We start from the raw sequence: 23,721 nt of genomic DNA, 5'->3' as shown, positions 1-23,721 counted from the left end.
ACTGTTTTAGTTCCTTTTGAAAAAATAACTTAAATAATAAATGGTTATATTAAAAGTGGCTTATAAATAAGTTATTTTGTGTTTGGAATTTTTAGTTCTAAAAGTGCTTATTTTATAGAAATGTGATAAAAAGTAGTAGTATTATGAGAGAAGTCATTTTTTTTAACTTCTCTATAAGCTCCTAAATAGCTTCTTAGAAAGCTGCAATTTGGTTTTAAAAATTACAACAGACATTAATACTACTACTTTTCATAAGTCAAAAGCTCAAAAAAATTACTTTTGAAGCTTCCCAAACAGGCCCTAAGGGAAAGTAGTGCATCTATTTGTTTAGAATTCTCTTTAACTGCCATTTACCAATCTGTTCTCTTATGAGTTGAAATCTCGATGCATCGCAAAATCTAAAAAGTAGTTAGGTTTACGTCTCCCTTGTAATATAGCATACAACCATTCAAACAACAATCGATTTTCACCGACTTTAGACCCAATTTTGCTGCAAGAAAAAACGTAGAATATTGTTGGATTTATCAAAAAAATCCGCGGGTCATCTGTTACCATCTGATTTAGCGGCGGAATAAATCTGACGGTATAAACCTCATTGGTAACTGTTTACCATTGAATTTTTTCGTCTGCTGCTAATTACCGGCAGATATAAACTTTTAATTGTGAAATTCTGGAGCTTGTTACCGTCCCAATTTTCCCTCGATAAATTCGACGATAAACTTAAATTTTAATTTTTTTAAATTTATTTGAAAATTCATTATATAATTTGAAATATTTAAATTTAATAATTTCTAAACTAACAAAATTTAAAGTTTTAGAATTTCGTATAATAAGTTGTCTATAATTTTTAGTTGAAAGTTCACAACAAGAATTCTAAATACAGAAGATAAACTAAACAAGTTTTTTTTAATCTCTTTTCTTCTACTTTAAAACTACTTTATTCATGAATGGAATCTATCACTCACATGGGAGCTAAACAATGACAAATCAGAAAGCTATAGATCTAAAAAGTAATTCCTATGTAATTTCCAATTCTAATTCAACAAATCACAAGATCATCAAATTGAATAAACCCCTACACCCTAAACAAATAAAAAATCATAGGGAAGCTAAAAACAAAAAATAAGAAAGCATAAAGAAGCTAAAGTCTGAGTATTTCCTATACCTTGCTGTATTGCTATTCAAATTAACAAATCAAGAAAATAATTGCCTAAATAACGATAATGAAAACAAATCACATGGTGGCTAACTACAACATGTAATTCAGAAATCTAAAATATCCTTAAAGACAATGTCACAAGCACTTGGTATGCATAAACATCCAATATTCAAAACGCAATACCAAGTAACAAAATATAACCACAATCTCAATCCAACAATGAATATTAATCAACAAACAAAGCCAAAAATAGCATAATGCCAAAAGTCAACATCAAATTCTCAGCAAAATTAACATAGTGAGCAATTCAAAATAATTCAATAAGTCGAGCAGCAAGAATCAGGAAGCAGAGCGAGAATTTAACACTATCCAGCAACTTATCCACTAATTAAACAGAAATTTAATCAAGTTGGTTCAAATGAATGGAGCAGCAATTTCACAGCAAACTTAAAATAATCTCAAACACTTCCATCAACAATGCAAAACCTAAAAATCTAAAGTAAACTCCTAACCTAACCACCTAAATATACTAACAGAAAATCAGAATTTGACTAATAAACTAGAAATCAACTAACTTAATAAAAGTAAAATTAACTAACAAAATTTAAAAAGGTATAAACAACTAAATCACAAGAATTTAAAATTAACTAAAGGCTCAATTCTAGTTCAAATCAAATGAAACTCAAATACAAGAATCCTAATAGCATGATTAATTATCTATGAACTAATACTAGTCCTACTATAAAGCAACCTAACAGCACAAAAACAATCATAACCAATCCATTTACTAACTATAAAATGAAATCTAAATAAACCCTACTGAATCGAAACTAAGAAGATTAAAAGGAACTTCGGAAAACCTAATTGAAGAACAAACAAATAAGAAAATAGGGGAGAGAGGAGGTAGTAGCTGCACTATGACAGCCGCAGTTGGTGGAGGTTGCGGCAGCAGGGAGGTCATTGGAGCGAGGAAAGCAAGGCCGTATTCTGATGTTGTCGGTTGCGGTGAGGCTGGGTGCGGCAGAAGCAAGTCAATGCCAGCGGTGATCTCGACTAGGAGGAAGAAAGAGGAAAGAATGGAGGACTCGTCAGTTGCGGTTCTGTGGTTTGTGGAGAGGGGAAGAGAGAGGTGGAACCTCGACTAAAAAGGGGGTTAGTTTGTTGTTAAAAAATGAAAACATAATGGAATGGGGAGAGGGATGAGGGCAACCTACCTAGACAACGAAAGAGAGACATGGCGGAAGGTGGCTGGAGGTGCTGCCAGAGGATGTTACAGGGGAGAGAGAAGAGATAGGAGAATGGGGGAGAGAGAATGGTGTTTTCAAAAGTGAGGGGAGAAGGCTGTGTATTTTGAATTTAGGTTAGGTTGACCGTCGGATTTACCGTCGGATAAATCCGACGGTAATGCATTGCGTATGACCAAAACGTGGCATTCCATTAATTGGGATTTACTGGAGAATAAATTTGACGGTAAATTCCACGGCAATCTCAATGCCAATTTTTCTTGTTTTTCCTCCAATTATTACCAGCGAATTTACCATTGGAATATCAAATCCGATAGTAATCTTTTTATTTGATAAATTTATTGCCACATCCACCGATAAACCCGCTGTTAACGTCTGCCACTAAAGCTGATGGTAAATCTGACGGTATTTAGCGATTTCTTGCAGTGATTCAAAACTAACTTCTTTGCTTCGTAGTGGCTTTGGGGGTTGCCACTAGTCCCGATAGGTACTAAGTCTTTGCAAAAGGTGGCCCACTTATCAGAAGACTCTTGGATATGATTTGACTCAGACTTAATACTCATCACTCTAACACATGCAAACAATTTTGAATGAACATACCTCTCATGCAAGCACAGAGAAAGCCTAATGCAACAACAAACGAGGCTATTCACAAAGAGGTAGTAATATTGTTGGAAGCAACTAAATCAGTGAGTACTTTCTTCTCTGCCCCATTAAGGTCCTTTCTTTTAACCAATTGGAAAAAAAAAAGAAAAAAAACATTTCAATGAATAAGCCAAGTCTTAGTTAAATTCTGTCCTCTATTCATGGTTTTTCTTTGTTGATTTTAATTTTCAAAACTAGTTTTTAAAAGTTTTTGCTACCATCATTGTTTTAACACAATACATACTTAGCATTCTATGTTCCTCCATACTCTTCACCACCTGATAATATGTCCAAACCCTAAATTTGGTGTTCACCAATCTGTACATGGCCAAACTCTAAGTTTGGTATTGCAACCAAAACCAAGAATGACGATGAAAAGAGCAACAAGGATAAAGAATAATTATGGTAAAACTTGTGTATGATGGTTAGTATTTCTTTCTTTTAAGTTTCCTTTTTATTTTTTCTTCTCCTTGTCTTTGCATCATGCATGTTTCCCTATTGTAATATCCATGCCTATTACTATGTTTATCCTCTGAGCTTTCTAATCATCATGAAAAAGAATGGATTTGATAGAGGAATGTTAAATCTATTAAATAGAGTCCTGTTATATAAAGTGGTGGTCCATGACTTGTGATTGTATTCCATGGAATGTGATAACATGTGAATGGTCTCAAATGAACAGGAAGAATGATTCTTCATAAACAAAAGTTTAGAGAAGTATTATGAGCTCTCTGAAAAAATGAAATATGAAAAGAGACAGTAAGAAAAAAATGAAATATGAAAAGATCAAAAGAGATTCAAAGATTAATAAAGTTCTAAGCATCAACGGCAAAGAGCCTAGTATGTGCCTGTGGTGTTTATTGTCCAAGGAAAGGTTTGGGCAATTAGATCATAGAGGTGCTTCATCTCCCGATAACTTGGGCCTACTAGCTCGGGATTATCAATCGAAAGCTCACGATCAAGAGCCGCTTTGAGACAAAACATTTAGAAGTCCAAAGAGGCTCTTGACATCGATGTCTGGGATTAAATCTTTAGCTATATGCTTGTGGTACACCCGTGTCAAGGAGAGACTTGGGTAGTTAGATCTGAGGAGTGATTTATCACCTAGTAACTTGGGCCAACTGGCACGAGATTATCAATTGAAAGCTTATTATCAAAAGCTTCCTTGAGACGAAGCACTTAGGGCTAACAATTGAAAATTCTCTCTCGGTTATAAATGTAAAGTAAGTGATTCAAGGATGAATCAAAACTTAAAAGAAGGATCTCATAATTCCATCACCTAAGTTTTTAAGAATTCTTCACTCCCAACATTTCAAGATTCATTAAAAAGAAAAAAATTCTTTTATGATCACAAGGCTATTAAATCCCGTTGATTAAGATGGAAACAAGCTTTCAAGGAGATTTAATTCTTCTTCATTAAATCCAATTCTTTTCTTTTCTTTTTTTTTTTGCTTGGGGACAAGCAAAGTTTTAAGTTTGGTGTTATGATGCTTCTCAATTTTAGTAGTTTTTCTTGCTTTAATTTCTTGTTTTCTTAGATTTAATTACAGTTTTATCTTCTAATCTCATTACTTTTAAGTATCTTTTTGCTACTAAGGTATTTGTTAAGTGTTCTCACAGAAACATAGTTAAAAGAAAGAGAAATCAAGTAGCAAAGGAAGCTTGTTCAAAGGGGCAAGCATTGCATCAAAAGCCAAGAGCCAAGCATGTAAGGATCAAAGCTATGCAAAGCCATGCAACAAGACAGCTGAAGTAGTGTGTCGCACCTCAACAGGAGCGTACAACGCTCCAAGGAGATGCAGAACAAGGCATGCCATGCACAGGAACAAGGAGCAGAGGCGTGCCACGCCTTTGAGGAAGAAAATCTAGGCGTGCCATGCCTTAGAACCAAGTGGAAGGGGATGCCACGCCCAAGAACAAGGAGCGAGCAAAGGCGTGCCACGCCTTGGAGGAAGAGAAGCTAGGTGTGCCATGCCTTAGAACCAAGTGAAGAGGAATGCCACGCCCATGAGAAGATCAAGAAGGGCGTGCCACGCTTGAAGAGGGGGTGTGCCACGCCCTTCAGAAGCAAACCCCTGGGAAGCAAATTTATAAATGCTGTCAATTCTGACCTCTTCATACTCAAGTGATAATAAATTGAGCTAGAGATGTCCAAATGAGGCAGTTCTAGCGGCATTAGAATGCTAACATTTGGTACTTCAAAACCATATACATATGTTTATGGTGGACATTCAGTTTGAGCCATGAACGACCCTCACCTTTCAGCTCTTAAAATCAACAAAAATGGGCATGGTATGTAACTCCTAAAATAGGCGTGTAACGCCTTTGAAGAATACCCATAGGCTATGTTACAAGCCTAGACAGCAAGTGGCACGCTCAGACAATAAGTGGCATGCCCAAGAGCCCAAATTACATACCAAGCAAGCTCATTCTCCCCTGGAAGATGTAATTTTGGTTAAGATTGTAGAAAATTCTATAAGATAGGATTTGATTTGAATTAGTTTTGATTAGGCTTTGAATTATTGTTATCAGTTATTTTATTCTTCCAAAAGGATAAGATAAAGATTTAGTTTTTGAATTTGAAGTTTAGGTAAACCTAGGATATAAATAAGTGAATATTGTTCACAAGGAAAGGCATCCGGGGGGAGGATCATCGGATCCCTCACGTGCCTCTCTTCTTCTTCTTTTCCTTTTCTTTGTTTTTCAATTCACTATGAGTAACTAATCCTTTTATTAAAGGGTTAGGAGGTATGTTTATGATTCTATGAATTATTAATCTAAGTTTTCTTCCATTTTAAAGTATTGCATTGATCTGTTTTATGATTGAGTGCTTCGTGCTTCATCCCTAAAGGATCAGTAATGTCGACAGGCATGCTAATTCCGTTTTGAATTTGCTTATTGCTTCGACAGAACTAATATCCGAATTATGCTTGAAAACTCTTTCACATGAATTTTTGGATCAACTAGACATAGTGGTTTTTAAAGTGTGCGACATAATACATGATTTTCAATCACCCTATTTTTGAATACGTGACATATAATTCGGAATAGGACAACTTTTGAAAATTGTCTTTTCTCATAAGATTCAATCGGACAGGACTAGCTTGAATATGTGACATATAATCTGACCTAAGGACTACTTTTGAATCTTATGAGGAACTAAATCAGATTTTGCACTTAACCTCTTTGATTAATTTATTAACCAAGACATTGGCTGTTAGTTAACTGAAGAAAAACCGAGGAGTCAAGATATTGGAAATCGGTTAATTAAGATTTGTTGTGAAAAGATCTCTGCATGCTTTAGAATAGGAAAACAAAGTTTGGTCTTTCTAAGGACTTAAACATCTTCGAAACCCTTGACTTCTCCATTATATATTCTCTTTCAATCAACCATACGTTCACTGTCCTCAAGCATATCTAACATTCAAGCCTTTTAAGTTTTCAGCAAGTTTTAACATTCATCAATCCAGGTTTTATTGATCTAATTAGTTATTCAACTCGACATTTGTGTGCTCAATTCGTTAATCCTTGTGGGAACAATATTCACTCATTGTGGTATTACTTGAACGATCTGGTACACTTTCCAGTATCCGCGAGCTTTACTTTTAGCTCATCAGTGCTAGAGAAAAGATTTGTAAAATTTGAAGTTACATAATTGGAGGCATCAGTGTTAGGGTGTTAGACAGCATTAGAGACAGATGAAGGAACAATATAGCATGCTTGTGGATTGTGGAATGATAAAGATGGTAGAGGTGGAGTAGAGGAACGAGAAGATGATCTAAGGGAAGGATTTTCTCTTGATTTTCGAGAAGAGATATAGGTGCTAGAACTTTGAGCAAGGAAAAGAATGATCAAACCTGTGATAACAATTCTAAGCAAAATGACTAATCTTGTCACATAATTGACGTTGCGGTCAAGTAGAGGTGAAAGAATTTCTTCCATCACAAAAAATGAAAGCATATGTCATGGTTTTGAAAACTGAACCAATCATCAAATCGCTCTAACAACTTATTTATCGATTTAGAGTTTTAACCAATTTGAATATATTTCAATTGAAATAACCAAATTATAGTAATATATAAAATTATAAATAAATACACACAATATAAATATATTCCAATATAAATCTTTAAAAACCTACAAGAAAACAACGTTTTTGCTACGCTTTTAAAGTATGGACAAAAGTTGAAAAAAGCATAGCGATAGCCACTCGTTTTGAGCTACTGGCACACTTTTGATAAGGTCACATCTACAAGCATTCCCGTTGCTCTATCACCACGCTTTTGTTGATCTATTGACACGCTTTATTTTTTGCCATGCTTTTATCGATTGCCATGCTTAAAAGCGTGGTCGTATATGGAAGATATGGCTACGCTTTTGAAGCGTGCCAATAGTCGAAGATATGGCTACTTTTGAAGCATGCCAATATTGTGGTTATGGCTATGTTTTTCGAGCATAGCTGTTGATGACTACTATATAATATGACCACTCCTTTTAAGTGTAGCTATAAGTTTGTTCAGTAACCTATTGTTTTCCTTTCTTTAATCTTCCTAATAAAACCTTACAAAATTCATATATAATTTTAGATCATAGTTTGAAAGAGTAATTTAGACAACGACAAAAAAAATTATGTATATAATTTTTAATCAACCAATCAAACATATATAAACTTGTCACCAAAAAAATAGACTTTAATCACATGACAACATTCTAACAAAGTACCATAAATTAAAGTCATAACAACTACCCATGAATTCCTAATACATGAATTAAAATTCTAACAACTATCAAATATCTACTTCCTTTACATACTTCATTACAAAATATTAAACTTCATAATTAGTGTGAGAGTTGTAACACCCTCATCACCAAAATGTCACGCATCTGATTGGGCCACTCTGATAGCGAGGATATTACGTGACTTATATATATAATATGTAGGAGTCTAACAAAAAACAAAGCTTAGCTAGAAGACATTTTTTTTCTAAAGACAAATCATACAAATATACATATACACATAAATACAACCACATAATCATAATATTCTTTATTTACAGGAAGAGTAGCTTATACAAGTATTATACATACATATATTATATAATTATAATTCCTATCCCTCTTTACAATAATTTATAACAATAACAAAGGCGAGGGAACATCTAAGAAAACAAATAAAGCATACCCAATACTCCATAAATTCTTTGAAGGCAATGTCATCTGTTTCTTGAAAAATATTGGATATAGAGGTAAGAACTAAACCACACGGTCTTCAGTAGGAAAAGGAAATGCCACAAAAGTGATAGAAATAAATACACCTTGTCAATGCCTGTCTCAAGAAAGCTTATCTTTATAAAAGCTTGCGCTCTTTATTTCTTATTTTCAAATCACTTTTCACTTATATACAATTTCATATTTAAATGTTCCTTAGTCATATGTGATTCAGAAAAAACATAATAAATATTTAAATATTTTCTTTAGGGGTCAAAGAAACACCTAAGGATTTTTATCCAATAAACTACTATCTCTTTTTTCTAATACATTCAACACACAAACTAGTTTAAGGGGAATCCTAAAGTCAATCCGCCTTAACCTTCATCACCTCTGTACACTAGCAAACACAATCAAATCAAACAATCAAAGCACACAAAGCAAGAACACATAAAGCACATAACACGTAGCACATATTTAGATAAAACACATAAACACAATACAATAATCAAATGCACACCCAAATAATTCAAACAAATGCATATGATGCATGCCTGTCCTACTGGCTGTGAGCTCATGTGTCGGTTATATTGCCAGACCTGACACATTCGGTAATTAACCCAGATATAGTCTTTCTATCATGCATTCCCAAGAGGAAAATATCATATTTATCACAAATCAGTCTCCAAGGGAGAGTGCCTTGACACCTTCTCTTGGAGGCTAGCTAATCCAGGGATTTAATGCCCGGCCACCTTTACAATCAGAAAGAATGTGGGCGGGACAAAACCACCATCTCCACATCTCCACTGTAGCACTGAGCAAGCAGGACAAAATCACCATCCTTGCCAGGTGCAGGTGTCTCATCAGTGACGCAAGCAGGACAAAACCCAAATCCTTGCCAATCAATAGTCATATCTCAGTCAAAATCACGCAAGCGTGAAAAACCTCCATCCTTGCCAATCAATAGTCATCCTCAACCAAAATATCATAATTAAATTCATCATTATTACCTGAAGTTTTGTAAATGGCCTAGAGAAGGGAGGTTGAATCTATAGCCTCTTTTTTAACTTCTTTTGCTTTTCGCTTCTTACTGGATTTGGAACTTAGTTGCTGTTAAGTCTGCCAAGTTGACATTTTAGGAGAAAATTTTAATTTTGTCTTTTCATGATGCAATCAGGAATAGAGAAACTCTTTGCTTTTGAATAGATGTGACTTCTATGAACTAGGCAATGCAAGAGACACTTTTATTTTGTCTCACATCGAAGGAAAACCAAAAAAGAGTAGAGAAGAGAAAATCACACAGCCATGTATCCTGATTTAGTCACCATGTGCAATGTGACCTACATCTAGTCTCCTTCACAATAGTGGTGGAATTTTTACTAACATTTACAATGATTATAAACATTAATTTTGCTAGGATTCAACCCAATCCTATCTGGGATAGATCCATCTTTTACCCAAGCTAGATTTGGCTAGGTTCACTTTCTAGACTTTTAACCATGAAGTGCTCATCCAACATAGCAAGAAAATCCCCTCAGGATCATGTGTACAAAACAGAAAAACATATAAAAGAGTTTGGCATAATTTTCTGGCTTTTTCAAATAAATCTCTTTGCCTTTTCTATCAATGGCTTTTACTAATTCCTCACTTAATGCCTTTTTCCATTGAAAAGAAACAAAGAAAGATGAACACTGAATACCAAAAAATTTAATGTAAACTCATGAAGGAGAAGAAATGATAGATTGAAAGCTATGAAGACCTAAACTTGTTGTGCTCACTCCTACTCCAATCTCTGATTGTTTACCCTTTTAATAGAGGAGTAAAGTTTCTAGAGCTTGAAACTTGGTTTGAACAACTTTGACTTCTTCTTTTCCAAATAACACAACAGCAGCAGTGCAGAAGAGAGATGGGACAGCAACAGTGATTAAATTTAACGTGCATTCTTACCTAGCTGCTTCTCTTTCTTTCTTTTTCAAATTTCTTCAAGGATCTAAGCCATTCATCAAGACTTTGGCTCTAAGTTTGGTTCTTAACCCTTGACTTGTAGCAGAGCTTCATAACCTTCATTTTCTTCAAGTTTTTCGTTCGGTGCATGTAGGAGAAAAGCATCTTCAACAAGCAACAATAAGCATAGAAATGGAAACGATTTTCTGATTTACCTTTGCTTTTGTGCTCTAGCTTCTGACTTTCTTCTTCTTTCCCTTTTGTTTTTTGATTTTGGTAATCACATTTTCTTTTTTATTTGAGTCCTAGTTCGAGCTACCTTTTCTTGCTTACTTTTAGAAGTAATCACGTGGGTAGAGAAAAAAAAGAGAGAGATTGAGTTTGGTTACATAAGATTTGGTTCAGATGGGAATGTGTTGTTATGGTTAGTGATCAACAACTATTCCCTTGGGCCATGAATAAGTGAGTTGAGTGCTTATGGGCCTAAAGCATTATTGGGCCTTATGACGGAGAAAAAATGTCGGTAAAGAATTTCTCAAAATAACTTCATTGCAAGTATAGATCTAAACCGATAATTAAACCTCAATCAACATTTAATTAGGTTGTCATAAGTATAAACCCCAATAAAAATAAACCGAAGTATTCAAACCTCGGGTCATCTCTCAAGAAATTACAGGGAAGTGTGTTTATTATTGGTTATGATGTACTTCTTTTTGGGGTTTTGAAATAAGGAACAAGAAATATAAATAGCAAGAAGGTAAGGAAAACTCAAATGGTAAAAAAAAGTCGTGGCAAGGGTTAATGGTTAAGGATCTCTATCCTTGTCACTAACCACAATATGATAGTTGTAGGGATCAATCTCATTTAGTCATCCTCTAACAATTGAAGGAAGGTCAAATGAGCTTCATCAATCCCAATCCATAAGTCCTAGCCACTCACTAATCGAATTAGTGAAAGCTAGTGTCAATGGACATCAACCATCAATCACTTGGGCATTAGCAACTCAAGATCACCCAAATTACCAACCCAAGCCAAGAATAGAAAAATCAACTCTATAGCTAAAAGAGACATTTCATCAAACACATAAAATGCAATAAAGAAAAACATCATAAAATGCAAGAATTAATAAAAGCTATAACTAACACAAGCAAGAAAGCAATAAGAGAAACCAAGGCAAACATAAAAAAGACATGGAAACATAAAATTGCATTAAAAAGGAAATTGAAAGTAACACAAGAGTTCATAAACTAAATGGGTAAAATAAAGGAATCAATGAGAGAAGTAGATAACTAAAGTGCTAGAACAAATAAAAGTAAGAGAAAACTAAATTAAAATAGGAATGAAATCTAAACCTAAGGAGAAATTGAAAGAAGAAACCCTAAACCTAGAGAGAGGAGAGAGCTTCTCTCTCTAGAATTCTACATCTAAAACCTAATAATGCGTGAATGAAAAGGTGAATCGAATGCCTTCTCCCAGCTTCACTCTACAGCCTCTTGTCTTTATTTTCGGGCCTGAAACTGGGTCAAAAGCAGCCCAGAAAGCACCCCTAGCGTTTTCTGTTAATTGCAGCATGTGATGCTCGTCACACATACGTGTCAGCCACGCGTACACACCATTTGTCTACTACACCGGTCACACATACACGTCATCCATGCGTGCGCGTCGAGGCCAGCTTTTCAAATCTCCAAATTCTTGTGTTTCTTCCATTTTTGCATGCTTCCTTTCCATCCTCTAAGCCATTCCTGCACTATAAAACCTGAAAATACTTAACACACATATCACGGTATCGAATGGTAATAAGAGAGGATTACAAATTAGCAATTTTAAGGCAAAAGAAGTATGTTTTCAATTATAGCACAAAATTAGGAAGAAAACTTAAAAGCATGCAATTTACATGAATAAGTGTGAGAATAATTGATAAAATCCACTGAATTCAATCCAAGATATACCATAAAATAGTGATTTATCATTCTTCCCATACTTAAACATTAGCATGTCCTCATACTAAGCTCAAGGGAACCAAAAGAGTGAAGGGAAAATGGTGAGACTTATGCAATGTAACTTATCTATATGAATGCAACTACATGTTAAATGCTTCTACCTACTTGGTTAAAAGTCAATAAATCTTCCAAGAACAAATATGAGCTGGATTCCACTAATTCAAATCATAAAATGAAGTACAAATAGACTTGCAAGAAGAAAGCTCGTGAAAGCTAGGAATAAAGAATCGAGCATCGAACCCTCACCGGAAGTGTATAAACTTTAATCACTCTAGTGTTTGAGGGTCGATTCTCTCGGTTCTCTACTAACCTTGCTTTCTAAGGCTTGCTCTTCTTCTACCAATCAACAAAAATTTAATGCATGAATACACATATCAAGATGTCTTTTCAAGGGTTGTAATGGGGTTAGGGTCAAGGCAAGAATGTATTTGGTTAAGTAGACTAAAATCTGAATCCTTGATTAACCTAAATTTTCCACCTAATCTAAGACACTCCATGTAATCAAAATACAAAACCTAACTACCCATTAACTATCTTTTGCACATATTCATGCATCCCAAATTTGATTACAATACATATGCATTGCTACCACCATTTACTTTGGGACATTTTGTCCCCTTTTATTGATTTTTTTTCTTTTTTTTTCTTTATATATATATATATATATATATATATATATATATATATATATATATGTGGTGGATATACATATATGAGAAATCAATGCCTATGATTAAGGTATTAAATGCATGTTCATGTGCTCAACTATCTTTTTCACATTTTCACAAAAAGTATAACATACCCAATTCCTAAACCAAATGTTCCCAAACCCAATTTCTCCACACTTAAATCATGAACACTCTCACTAGTCTAAGCTAACCAAGGATTTAAATTAAGAATATTCATTGTTTTCCGCTTAGAGTTAGTGATGAGCTAAAATAAAGAACGGATGGGGTCAAATAGGCTCAACGTTGGTTTGCAAAGGATAATAAAAGGGTAAGGCCGTTTGGGTATATGAGCTTAGTGAAACAAGGGCCTCAATCACATAAGTGCATGCATACATCAAACAATGAAAATATAGAATCAAGCAAGACAAAGATCACAATTTTAGAGAGAACAACACACACCAAAACAAAACATTGGTTGATAAGATGCAACCAATCAAATAGGTTCAAAATCTCACTGGGTTTGTGTGTTCGAGCTCTAAAACCATGTTCCAAAAAAAACTTCAAGCAAATTCAAAGATTTTAATTCAAATTAGTGAAGTGCCAGAAAATAGTTTCTTGGAAAAGAAATTATTACTTCAACCAAGTAGTACCTAAATGCAAGCAACTAACTACACATACAATCTATCATGCAATGTAACAACTCACTAACAAAGAAAATTAAGAATTGGTGTTGAAAATAAAGTAGTTACCCATGGAAGTCGGTCCTCGACCTTCCCACACTTAAAGATTGCACCATCCTCGGTGCATGCAAATACGAGCTAAGTGGAATAGGGTTGCTACAACTGATGAGCATCTGCAAAGGATTGTGCAGAGGAACTTATTTTTTGCCTCATTTAGAAGTGTTCCATTTCCTTTCTTGGTGGCCATCCTGAAAGGGGAGAAAAAGACGGAAGAATAAGCCCAAAAATAAAGCAAATAGAATGTGGGTGGGGCTAATGCCAAATAAGAATGGGGTTCTCAACTACATGGTAGCTACAACATGTCAGTGAGAAAACAATGGAAGCAAAGGGCATATCAACGGTGTAAGAATTGCAACAATGGGTAGGAAAAAGAAGGTCATGAAAGACAATGTGAGTTCATATCAATGCACAAAGAACACAAGTAGCAATAGAGATTAAGCATTGATCTAAAATTTTTATTACCCAATCAATATGAAACAAGTCATGAGGCACCAAAATAATGCATGTAGTATTCAACAGTTGAATAAGAAAATTCAACACCAATAGAAAAATAGCAAACTTAAAATGCAATGAATGAAAATATGCGAATGCAATAAGCAAAGGAAAAGAAAGAGGATAACAATGAGAAGTGGAATGTTGAAGAGAGGGAGAATAAAAAAGTAAGAAAGGGAGAAAAGAAATGGGAGGAAGGAAGAAGAAAGGAAGAAAGAAGCAGAAGAAGTAGGAAAGAAGTGAAGAAAAAAGAGAGAAGAAAGAAACGGGGAATGAAACAGCGCGGGGATGCGACGCGGACGCGTCACTCACGCGTACGCATGGGGTGCAAAAGAAGAAGGTAACACGTACGCTTCGCCCACGGGTATGCACGTCGCCCACGCGTACGCGTGGGAAGTAGAAAAGAGGAGACGACGCGTAAGCCTCGGTCATGCGTACGCGTGATAAGTGTTCGTGCTAGATGCACGAAAATGGAAGCATTCCAACACAACTCTCTGGTTTATGTACAAGGGATGGCAGCATTATCATACGACACGTGCGCGTCGTCCACGCTTACGCGTAGGTGGCCCGAAATGCAAATGACGCGTACGCGTCAGCGAGGCGCGCGGGTGGGTTGGGTTGTGCGCCTGGCACCCCACCCGCATGGTTCCAGCGCAACTCTCTGGTTTTTGTACCAAAGGTTGGAGCATTCAATATGACGCGTGCGCGTTGGCCATGCGCACGCGTGAGACTTTTTTTTTATAATAAACTAACAAGATATCAAAGTAATGCCAAACGTTAATAAACAAGCGAAATCACAATGTAAACTAAATAAACCTAACTAAAAATGAAAATTCAACTTATTATCAATATAAATAAAAGAGAAAATAGGAAGAATTTACCATGGTGGGGTGTCTCCCACCTAGCACTTTTAGTTATTGTCCTTAAGTTGGACATTTTGTGGGGTCCTTGCTAGGGTGGCTTATGCTTGAACTCTTCTTTGAATCCCCACCAATGTTTGCATTTCCAATATCAACCGGGATCCCAAACTAGGCACATCAAGCTTTCAAGAAAATTTGAACAAGTGACAAGGCCCCAGGATTGATGATGGTTGAGGTGTATTCCGCGGTCCCAAACCTTGTTTGTCATCACCCGTCCTTCTTTATCTTCATGCTTCCATTCGGGTGACAAAGTTGAAGAATTCTCATTTAAGCACCAAGACATCTTCCTAGACCCAATCAATTGAGAACTATACCTATCATTGCACTTAGACCATGAACTTCTAACCATAATGAACCTAGGATTGTGTTGCCAACTACTAACCATCTCCTTTTTACTCTTAAAACCACAAAGAGATCTAAGTTACTCATCCGTTTCTAACAAAGCATATTCAAGTGGAAAAGTAAAGTTTAAGGATAGGAATTTTACCCACTTGAATGTTGTGTTGGATGGTAATGGCTTGGGGAGAGGTGTTTCTAATGACCTTGCAAGCTCCACTCCCTTGTGCTCTTCTTTGAATTCTTCCACCTATTTGCAAGCTTCTTCTACTTCAACTGCTCCCTTTTTAAGTTCTTCTAATTCTTCCCTGTCACTCAAGTTATAAGTTGGAGGTTGAGAAAGGTCTACCTCAACATCACTTTCAAATTCAATCAGAGAAGGTTCTTCAAACTCAAGGAGTTCAATTGCAGATGCAAATTCATCACTATGAAGACTTGATTCATGGTCATCATCACCAAGGAAATTTGCCTCTTGATCTATTCCGCCCAATTCTTCATAGGGAACATGCCTCGGAGGTTGTGCCCTATTCTCCTCAACATCAATTTCAAGCTTCTTGGAGGGAGGTTCTATGACTTGGGATTCCCATGGAGGTTCCACATTTCCTAAGTCTTCAACCACTTCTTCCTCTTCAATAATTATAGCTTCCTCCAGTTGTTCCAATACAAAATCACACTCCTTGTTCTCCACCGGAGTTTCTAATCTCTCCTTCATGTTACACTCTTCTATTGATTCTCCACAATTGGCAATGGGAGTGCTTTGAGTGCATGAGTATTAGAAGGCCAAAGTGTTTACTACCTCGGTCAAGGTAGCCACGAATTCTAGTGTCCTCCTTTGAGTTTCACGTTGCTCTTGAAGTAATAAAGTGGGAGAATCATCCATTGGGGCTTGGGGTGGATAGGAGGGTTCATTATTTGGGAGAAAGAGTTCATAACAGGAAGGTGTTATTCTTCTTGGTGGAAATATGGAGGTGGTGTATATTGAGGTGGTAGTTCTTGGGAGTAATTGTGTTGGAATTGTTGTGGTTCTATAGATTTTCATTCATAATGGTCACAAGGGTGAGGTAAGGAAGGTTGGTTGTATGATGGATATGGGTCATAGGATGGTATTTGGTAAAATGGGGCTTGTGAGTATAGTGGTTGAGGGCTATATTGAGGAGAGGGTTCACAGGTATATGGTGGTGGTTGTTGATTATCACAAAGAGGTACACCATAACCGTTGTCTTGGTATGCATCATGTAATGGTTGTTGCTCATAGTACATTGGAGGAGGTCGTTGCCAAGAGGGTTGATCAAATCCTTGTGGCTCCTCCCATCTTTGATTGTCCCATACTTGATGCAAGCCTTCATTGTAATCTCCACTTCCTACAACATAATTATAACCACACTCATAGCTAAAGGGGTGAGAATTCATGATGGCGAGAGAAAATAAAAACAAATACTAACAAAAATTAAGCAAACAAAGTTCTAAAACTAGCAAAAACTAACAAACACACCAAAAAAATCAAGATATTTACAATATTAACATATAACCAATAACAAGGCACACGTTTGCAAGTCCCCGACGACGGCGCCAAAACTTGACGGAGGAAAAATGTCAATAAAGAATTTCTCAAAATAACTTCGTTGCAAGTATAGATCTAAACCGACAATTAAACCTCAATCAACGTTCAATTAGGTTGTCACAAGTACAAACTCCAATAAAAATAAACGAAGTATTTAGACCTCGGGTCGTCTCTCAAGGAATTACAGGGAAGTATGTTTATTATTGGTTATGATGTACTTCTTTTTGGGGTTTTGAAATAAGGAACAAGAAATGTAAATAGCAAGAAGGTAAGGAAAACTCAAATGGTAAAAAAAGTCTTGGCAAGGGTTAATGGTTAAGGATCTCTATCCTTGTCACTAACCACAATATGATAGTTGTAGGGATCAATCTCATTTAGTCATCTTCTAACAATTGAAGGAAGGTCAAATGAGCTTCATCATTCTCAATCCATAAGTCCTAGCCACTCACTAATCGAATTAGTGAAAGCTAGTGTCAATGGACATCAACCATCAATCACTTGGGCATTAGCAACTCAAGGTCACCCAAGTTACCAACCCAAGCCAAGAATAGAAAAATCTACTCTATAGCTAAAAAGACATTTCATCAAACACATAGAATGCAATAAAGAAAAACATCATAAAATGCAAGAATTAATAGAAGCTATAACTAACACAAGCAAGAAAGCAATAAGAGACCAAGGCAAACATAAAAAAGACAATGGAAACATAAAATTGCATTAAAAAGAAAATTAAAAGCAACACAAGAGTTCATAAACTAAATGGGCAAAATAAAAAAATCAATGAGAGAAATAGATAACTAAAGTACTAGAACAAATAAAAGTAAGAGAAAACTAAATTAAAATAAGACTGAAATCTAAACCTAAGGAGAAATTGAAAGAAGAAACCCTAAACCTAGAGAGAGGAGACAGCCTCTCTCTCTCTAGAATTCTATATCAAAAACCTAATAATGTGTGAATGAAAAAGTGAATCGAATACCTTCTCCTAACTCCACTCTGCAGCCTCTTGTCTTTATTTTTGCACCTAAAACTGGGTCAAAAGCAGCCCAGAAATCACCCCAGTGTTTTCTATTAATTGCAGTACGTGACGCTCGTCAAGCGTACATGTCAGCCACGCGTACGCATCACTGAACGAATTCCTAGTCACGCATACGCGTCATCCACGCGTGCGCGTCGAGGCCATCTTTTCAAATCTCCAAATTCTTGTGTTCCTTCCACTTTTGCATGCTTTCTTTCCATCTTCTAAGCCATTCCTAACCTATAAAACCTGAAAACACTTAACACACATATTACGACATCAAATGGGAATAAGAGAGGATTACAAATTAGCAATTTTAAGGCCAAAGAAGCATGTTTTCAATTATAGCACAAAATTAGGAAGGAAACTTAAAAGCATGCAATTTACATGAATAAGTGTGAGAATAATTGATAAAATCCACTGAATTCAATCCAAGATATACCATAAAATAGTGGTTTATCACCTTATCAACTTGTTGTTGGGCCTGTTTTGATTTCTATAATTTTCTGCACAATAAACAAATCAATCACACACATAATTGGGCTTTTAACCCAAGATAATCATGTTTAATCATCATCAAATAATTGTTCTTGTTTCCTTAAACTCAACATTACCAATCGTGTCATCAATAATATAATCATCACCATCAATCATAATCTCTTACATATATCTCAACTTAATCAAAGTTCCCATCATAAATCTGATGTCAGTCTCACTTTTCATGGTAAGCCTCTAATCAAATCTCATTTTTTATTATTAATCTCATAACCAACATCACAACTCAACTTCCTACTCCACATACTTTAATATCTGTCGGGTTAGGCTTAGGCCATTACATACGGTTTGCGGGTATGAGGTCTCTAATACAATACCCTTGACTTGAGGTTATGGTTGAAAACTAACTCAAATACAACATATTCTCATTCACTCTCATAACATCATTCTTTAATTATTTACTTTATGCACTAACAAATCAAACCTTCATGATTCTCAAGTTCCATTTAGAATAGACCTAAAGCTCCTTAATATTTATCTCATGACTCTTGGAAATCATAATCTTGTGATCACATTCTTTAAATAACTCTTTGATGAGCGGATAATTTATACGCTTTTTGACATTGTTTTTAGTATGTTTTTAGTAGGATCTAGTCACTTTTAGGGATGTTTTCATTAGTTTTTATGTTAAATTCACATTTCTGGACTTTACTATGAGTTTGTGTGTTTTTCTGTGATTTCAGGTATTTTCTGGCTGAAATTGAGGGACTTGAGCAGAAATCAGATTCAGAGGTTGAAAAAGGACTGCTGATGCTGTTGGATTCTGACCTCCCTGCACTCAAAGTGGATTTTCTGGAGCTACAGAACTCGAAATGGCGCGATTCCAATTGCGTTGGAAAGTAGACATCCAGGGCTTTCAGAAATATATAATAGTCCATACTTTGGCCAAGAATTGACGACGTAAACTGGCGTTCAACGCCAGCCTTCTGCCCAAATCTGGCGTCCAGCGCCAGAAAAGGATCCAAAACCAGAGTTGAACGCCCAAACTGGCACAGAACTGGCGTTCAACTCCACAAATGGCCTCTGCACGTGCTACACTCAAGCTCAGCCCAAACACACACCAAGTGGGCCCCGAAAGTGGATTTATGCATCAATTACTTACTCATGTAAACCCTAGTGACTAGTTTATTATAAATAGGACCTCTTACTATTGTATTAGGCATCCTGGATTGTATTTTGATCCTGTGATCATGTTTTAGGGGGCTGGCCATCTCGGCCATGCCTGGACCTTCACTTATGTATTTTCATACGGTAGAGTTTCTACACTCCATAGATTAAGGTGTGGAGCTCTGCTGTTCCTCAAAGATTAATGCAAAGTACTACTGTTTTCTATTCAATCTTCTTATTTCGCTTCTAAGATATCCATTCGCACCCAAGAACGTGATGAAGGTGATGATTATGTGTGACGCTCATCATCCTTCTCCCTTATGAACGCGTGTCTGACAAACACTTCTGTTCTACATGAAATAAGCTAGAATGAGTATCTCTTAGATCTCCTAACCAGAATCTTCGTGGCGTAAGCTAGAATGATGGCGGCATTCAAGAGAATCCGGAAGGTCTAAACCTTGTCTGTGGTATTCCGAGTAGGATTCAATGATTGAATGACTGTGACGAGCTCCTAACTCGCGATTGCAGGGCGTTAGTGACAGACGCAAAAGGATAGTAAATCCTATTCCAGCATGATCGAGAACCGACAGATGAATAGCCGTGCCGTGACAGGGTGCGTGAGCATATTATTCACTGAGAGGATAAGATGAAGCCATTGGCAAGGGTGATGCCTCCAGACGATTAGCCGTGCCGTGACAGGGCATTGGATCATTTTCCCGTGAGATGACCGAAAGTAGCCGTTGACAGTGGTGATGTATCACATAAAGCCAGCCATGGAAAGGAGTAAGACTGATTGGATGAAGATAGCAGGAAAGCAGAGGTTCAGAGGAATGAAAAGCATCTCCATTCGCTTATCTGAAATTCCTTCCAATGATTTACATAAGTATCTCTATCCCTATTTTATTATATAATATTCGAAAACACCATTATCACTTTATATCTGCCTGACTGAGATTTACAAGGTGACCGTAGCTTGCTTCATACCAACAATCTCCGTGGGATTCGACCCTTACTCACGTAAGGTATTACTTGGACGACCCAGTGCACTTGCTGGTTAGTTGTATCGAAGTTGTGACAATTATGTATTGAGATCAGCGCACCAAGTTGCTCACGTTGCCAGGGATTGTTTGAGCCTGGACATCACAATTTCGTGCACCAAGTTTTTGGCGCCGTTGCCGGGGATTGTTTGAGTTTGGACAACTGACGGTTCATCTTGTTGCTCAGATTGGGTAACTTTCTTTTCGTTTTCTTTTCAAAAAGTTTTCAAAAACTCTTCTTTTGTTTTCGAAAAAAAAATGTTTTCAAAAATTCTATTCAAAATTTTTAAGAATGAATTCTAGTGTTTCATGAAGCATGTGAAGCCTGGCCGGCTGTAAAGCCATGTCTAAATTTATTTGGACTGAGGCTTGCAATTTGTTATCAAGAGCAAGCTAGTTGTTGCTAATCAACCTGCTGCTGATCCTCAATCACCTGCTGAAGCTTGGCTGGCCATTGGCCATGTCTAGTGTTTTGGACCGGAGCTTTCTTTGAAAGCTTGGCTGGCTAGTGAGCCATGTCTAATTCCTGGACTGAAGCTTTAGACTAAGAATGCAAGATTCCTGGAATTCATATTAAAAATTTTGGAATCCTTATTTTCCTTTTTCAATTAATTTTCGAAAAAAAAATCCAAAAAAAATTAGAAAATCATAAAAATCAAAAATATTTTTCTGTTTCTTGTTTGAGTCTTGAGTCATATCATAAGTTTGGTGTCATTGCATGTGTATCTTGAATTTTTCGAAAATTCATACATTCATAGTGTTCTTCATGATCTTCAAGTTGTTCTTGGTAAGTCTTCTTGTTTGATCTTGATGATTTTTTGTTTTGTGTCTTTTCATGTTTATCATATGGATTCTTGAATTCTTAGTGCCTAAGCATTAAAGAATTCTAAGTTTGGTGTCTTGCATGTTTTCTTTGCATTAAAAATTTTTCAAAATTATGTTCTTGATGTTCATCTTGACATTCATAGTGTTCTTGGTGTTCATCTTGACATTCATATCATTCATGCATGCATTCATTGTTTTGATATAAAAATTTCATGCATTGCATAATTTTCATGTTTTTCATAAAAATTTCAAAAATCAAAAAAATATCTTTCCCTTTTTCTCTCATCAAATTCGAAAATTTGGATTGACTTTTTCAAAAAAATTTTAAAATCAAATTGTTTCTCATAAGTCAAATCAAATTTTCAATTTGAAAATCTTATCTTTTTCAAAAAATTAAATCTTTTTCAAAATTCTTAGTTATTTTTGAAAATTCCAAAAATATTTTTCAAAAAATCTTTTTCTTATTTTTATACCAAATTTTCGAAAATAACATAATCAATTAATGTTTTGATTCAAAAATTTGAAGTTTGTTACTTGCTTGTTAAGAAAGATTCAAACTTTAAGTTCTAGAATCATATCTTGTGATTTCTTATGAATCAAGTCATTAATTGTGATTTTAAAAATCAAATCTTTTTCAAAACTAATTTCAATCATATCTTTTCAAAAATATCTTCTTATCTTATCTTTTTCAAAAATATCTTTTCAAAATATCTTTTCTAACTTCCTAACTTCTTATCTTTTCAAAAATTGTTTCAACTAACTAACTAACTTTTTGTTTATTTCTTAACTTTTTCAAAACCACCTAACTAACTCTCTCTCTCTAATTTTCGAAAATATCTTCCCTCTTTTTCAAAAATTTCTTTTTAATTAACTAATTATTTTTTTAATTTCAAAAATTTTCGAAAATTACTAACATTTTTCAAAAACCATTTTCGAAAATCACTAACTCTTTTTCAAAATAATTTTCGAAAATTATCCCTCCCACATCTCATTCTATTTATTCATTCATTACTAACATCTCATCTCACCTCTCTTCCATCCTCACAGTTGTGTTTCTTCCATTATATTACATTCTTTGTCTCCCCATCTTCTTCTACTCACACAGGGATCCCTATACTGTGGTATAAAGGATCTCTATTATTATTACTATTTTTCTGTGCCTTCTTCTTTGTCATATGAGCAGGAGCAAGGATAAGAACATTCTTGTGGAAGCAGATCCAGAACCTGAAAGGACTCTGAAGAGAAAATTAAGAGAAGCTAAAATACAACAATCCAGAGATAACCTTTCAGAAATTTTCGAACAGGAAGAGAAGATGGCAGCCGAAAATAATAATAATGTAAGGAAGATGCTTGGTGACTTTAATGCACCTAATTCCAATCTACATGGAAGAAGCATCTCCATTCCTGCCATTGGAGCAAACAACTTTGAGCTGAAACCTCAATTAGTTTCTCTGATGCAGCAGAACTGCAAGTTTCATGGACTTCCATCTGAAGATCCTTTTCAGTTCTTAACTGAATTCTTGCAGATATGTGATACTGTTAAGACTAATGGAGTAGATCCTGAAGTCTACAGGCTCATGCTTTTCCCTTTTGCTGTAAGAGACAGAGCTAGATTATGGTTGGATTCTCAACCCAAAGACAGCCTGAACTCTTGGGATAAGCTGGTCACGGCTTTCTTAGCCAAGTACTTTCCTCCTCAAAAGCTGAGCAGGCTTAGAGCTGATGTTCAAACCTTCAGACAGAAAGAAGGTGAATCCCTCTATGAAGCTTGGGAAAGATACAAACAGTTGACCAAAAAGTGTCCTTCTGACATGCTTTCAGAATGGACCATCCTGGATATATTCTATGATGGTCTGTCTGAGTTATCTAAGATGTCATTGGATACCTCTGCAGGTGGATCCATTCACCTAAAGAAAACGCATGCAGAAGCTCAAGAACTCATTGACATGGTTGCTAATAACCAGTTCATGTACACTTCTGAAAGGAATCCTGTGAGTAATGGGACGCCTATGAAGAAGGGAGTTCTTGAAGTTGATACTCTGAATGCCATATTGGCTCAGAATAAAATATTGACTCAGCAAGTCAATATGATCTCTCAGAGTCTGCATGGAATGCAAGCTGCATCCAACAGTACTCAAGAGGCATCTTCTGAAGAAGAAGCCTATGATCCTGAGAACCCTGCAATAGCAGAGGTAAATTACTTAGGTAAACCTTATGGAAACACCTATAACTCAACATGGAGAAATCATCCAAATTTCTCATGGA

At 35.8% G+C, this 23,721-nt stretch overlaps 1 non-coding gene across 1 annotated transcript; it reads right to left on the bottom strand.

Annotated features, from left to right (window-relative positions):
* Nucleotides 1–23,165: 23,165 nt before the first annotated feature.
* Nucleotides 23,166–23,273, bottom strand: LOC112773574 (small nucleolar RNA R71). Its single transcript, XR_003188119.1, has one exon. It is a non-coding gene; the product is annotated as a small nucleolar RNA R71 (small nucleolar RNA).
* Nucleotides 23,274–23,721: the final 448 nt, after the last annotated feature.

The sequence above is a fragment of the Arachis hypogaea genome, chromosome 18 (genome assembly GCF_003086295.3).
Source record: "Arachis hypogaea cultivar Tifrunner chromosome 18, arahy.Tifrunner.gnm2.J5K5, whole genome shotgun sequence".
Lineage (NCBI taxonomy): Eukaryota > Viridiplantae > Streptophyta > Magnoliopsida > Fabales > Fabaceae > Arachis > Arachis hypogaea.
This window is presented reverse-complemented; position numbering and strand designations above follow the sequence as displayed.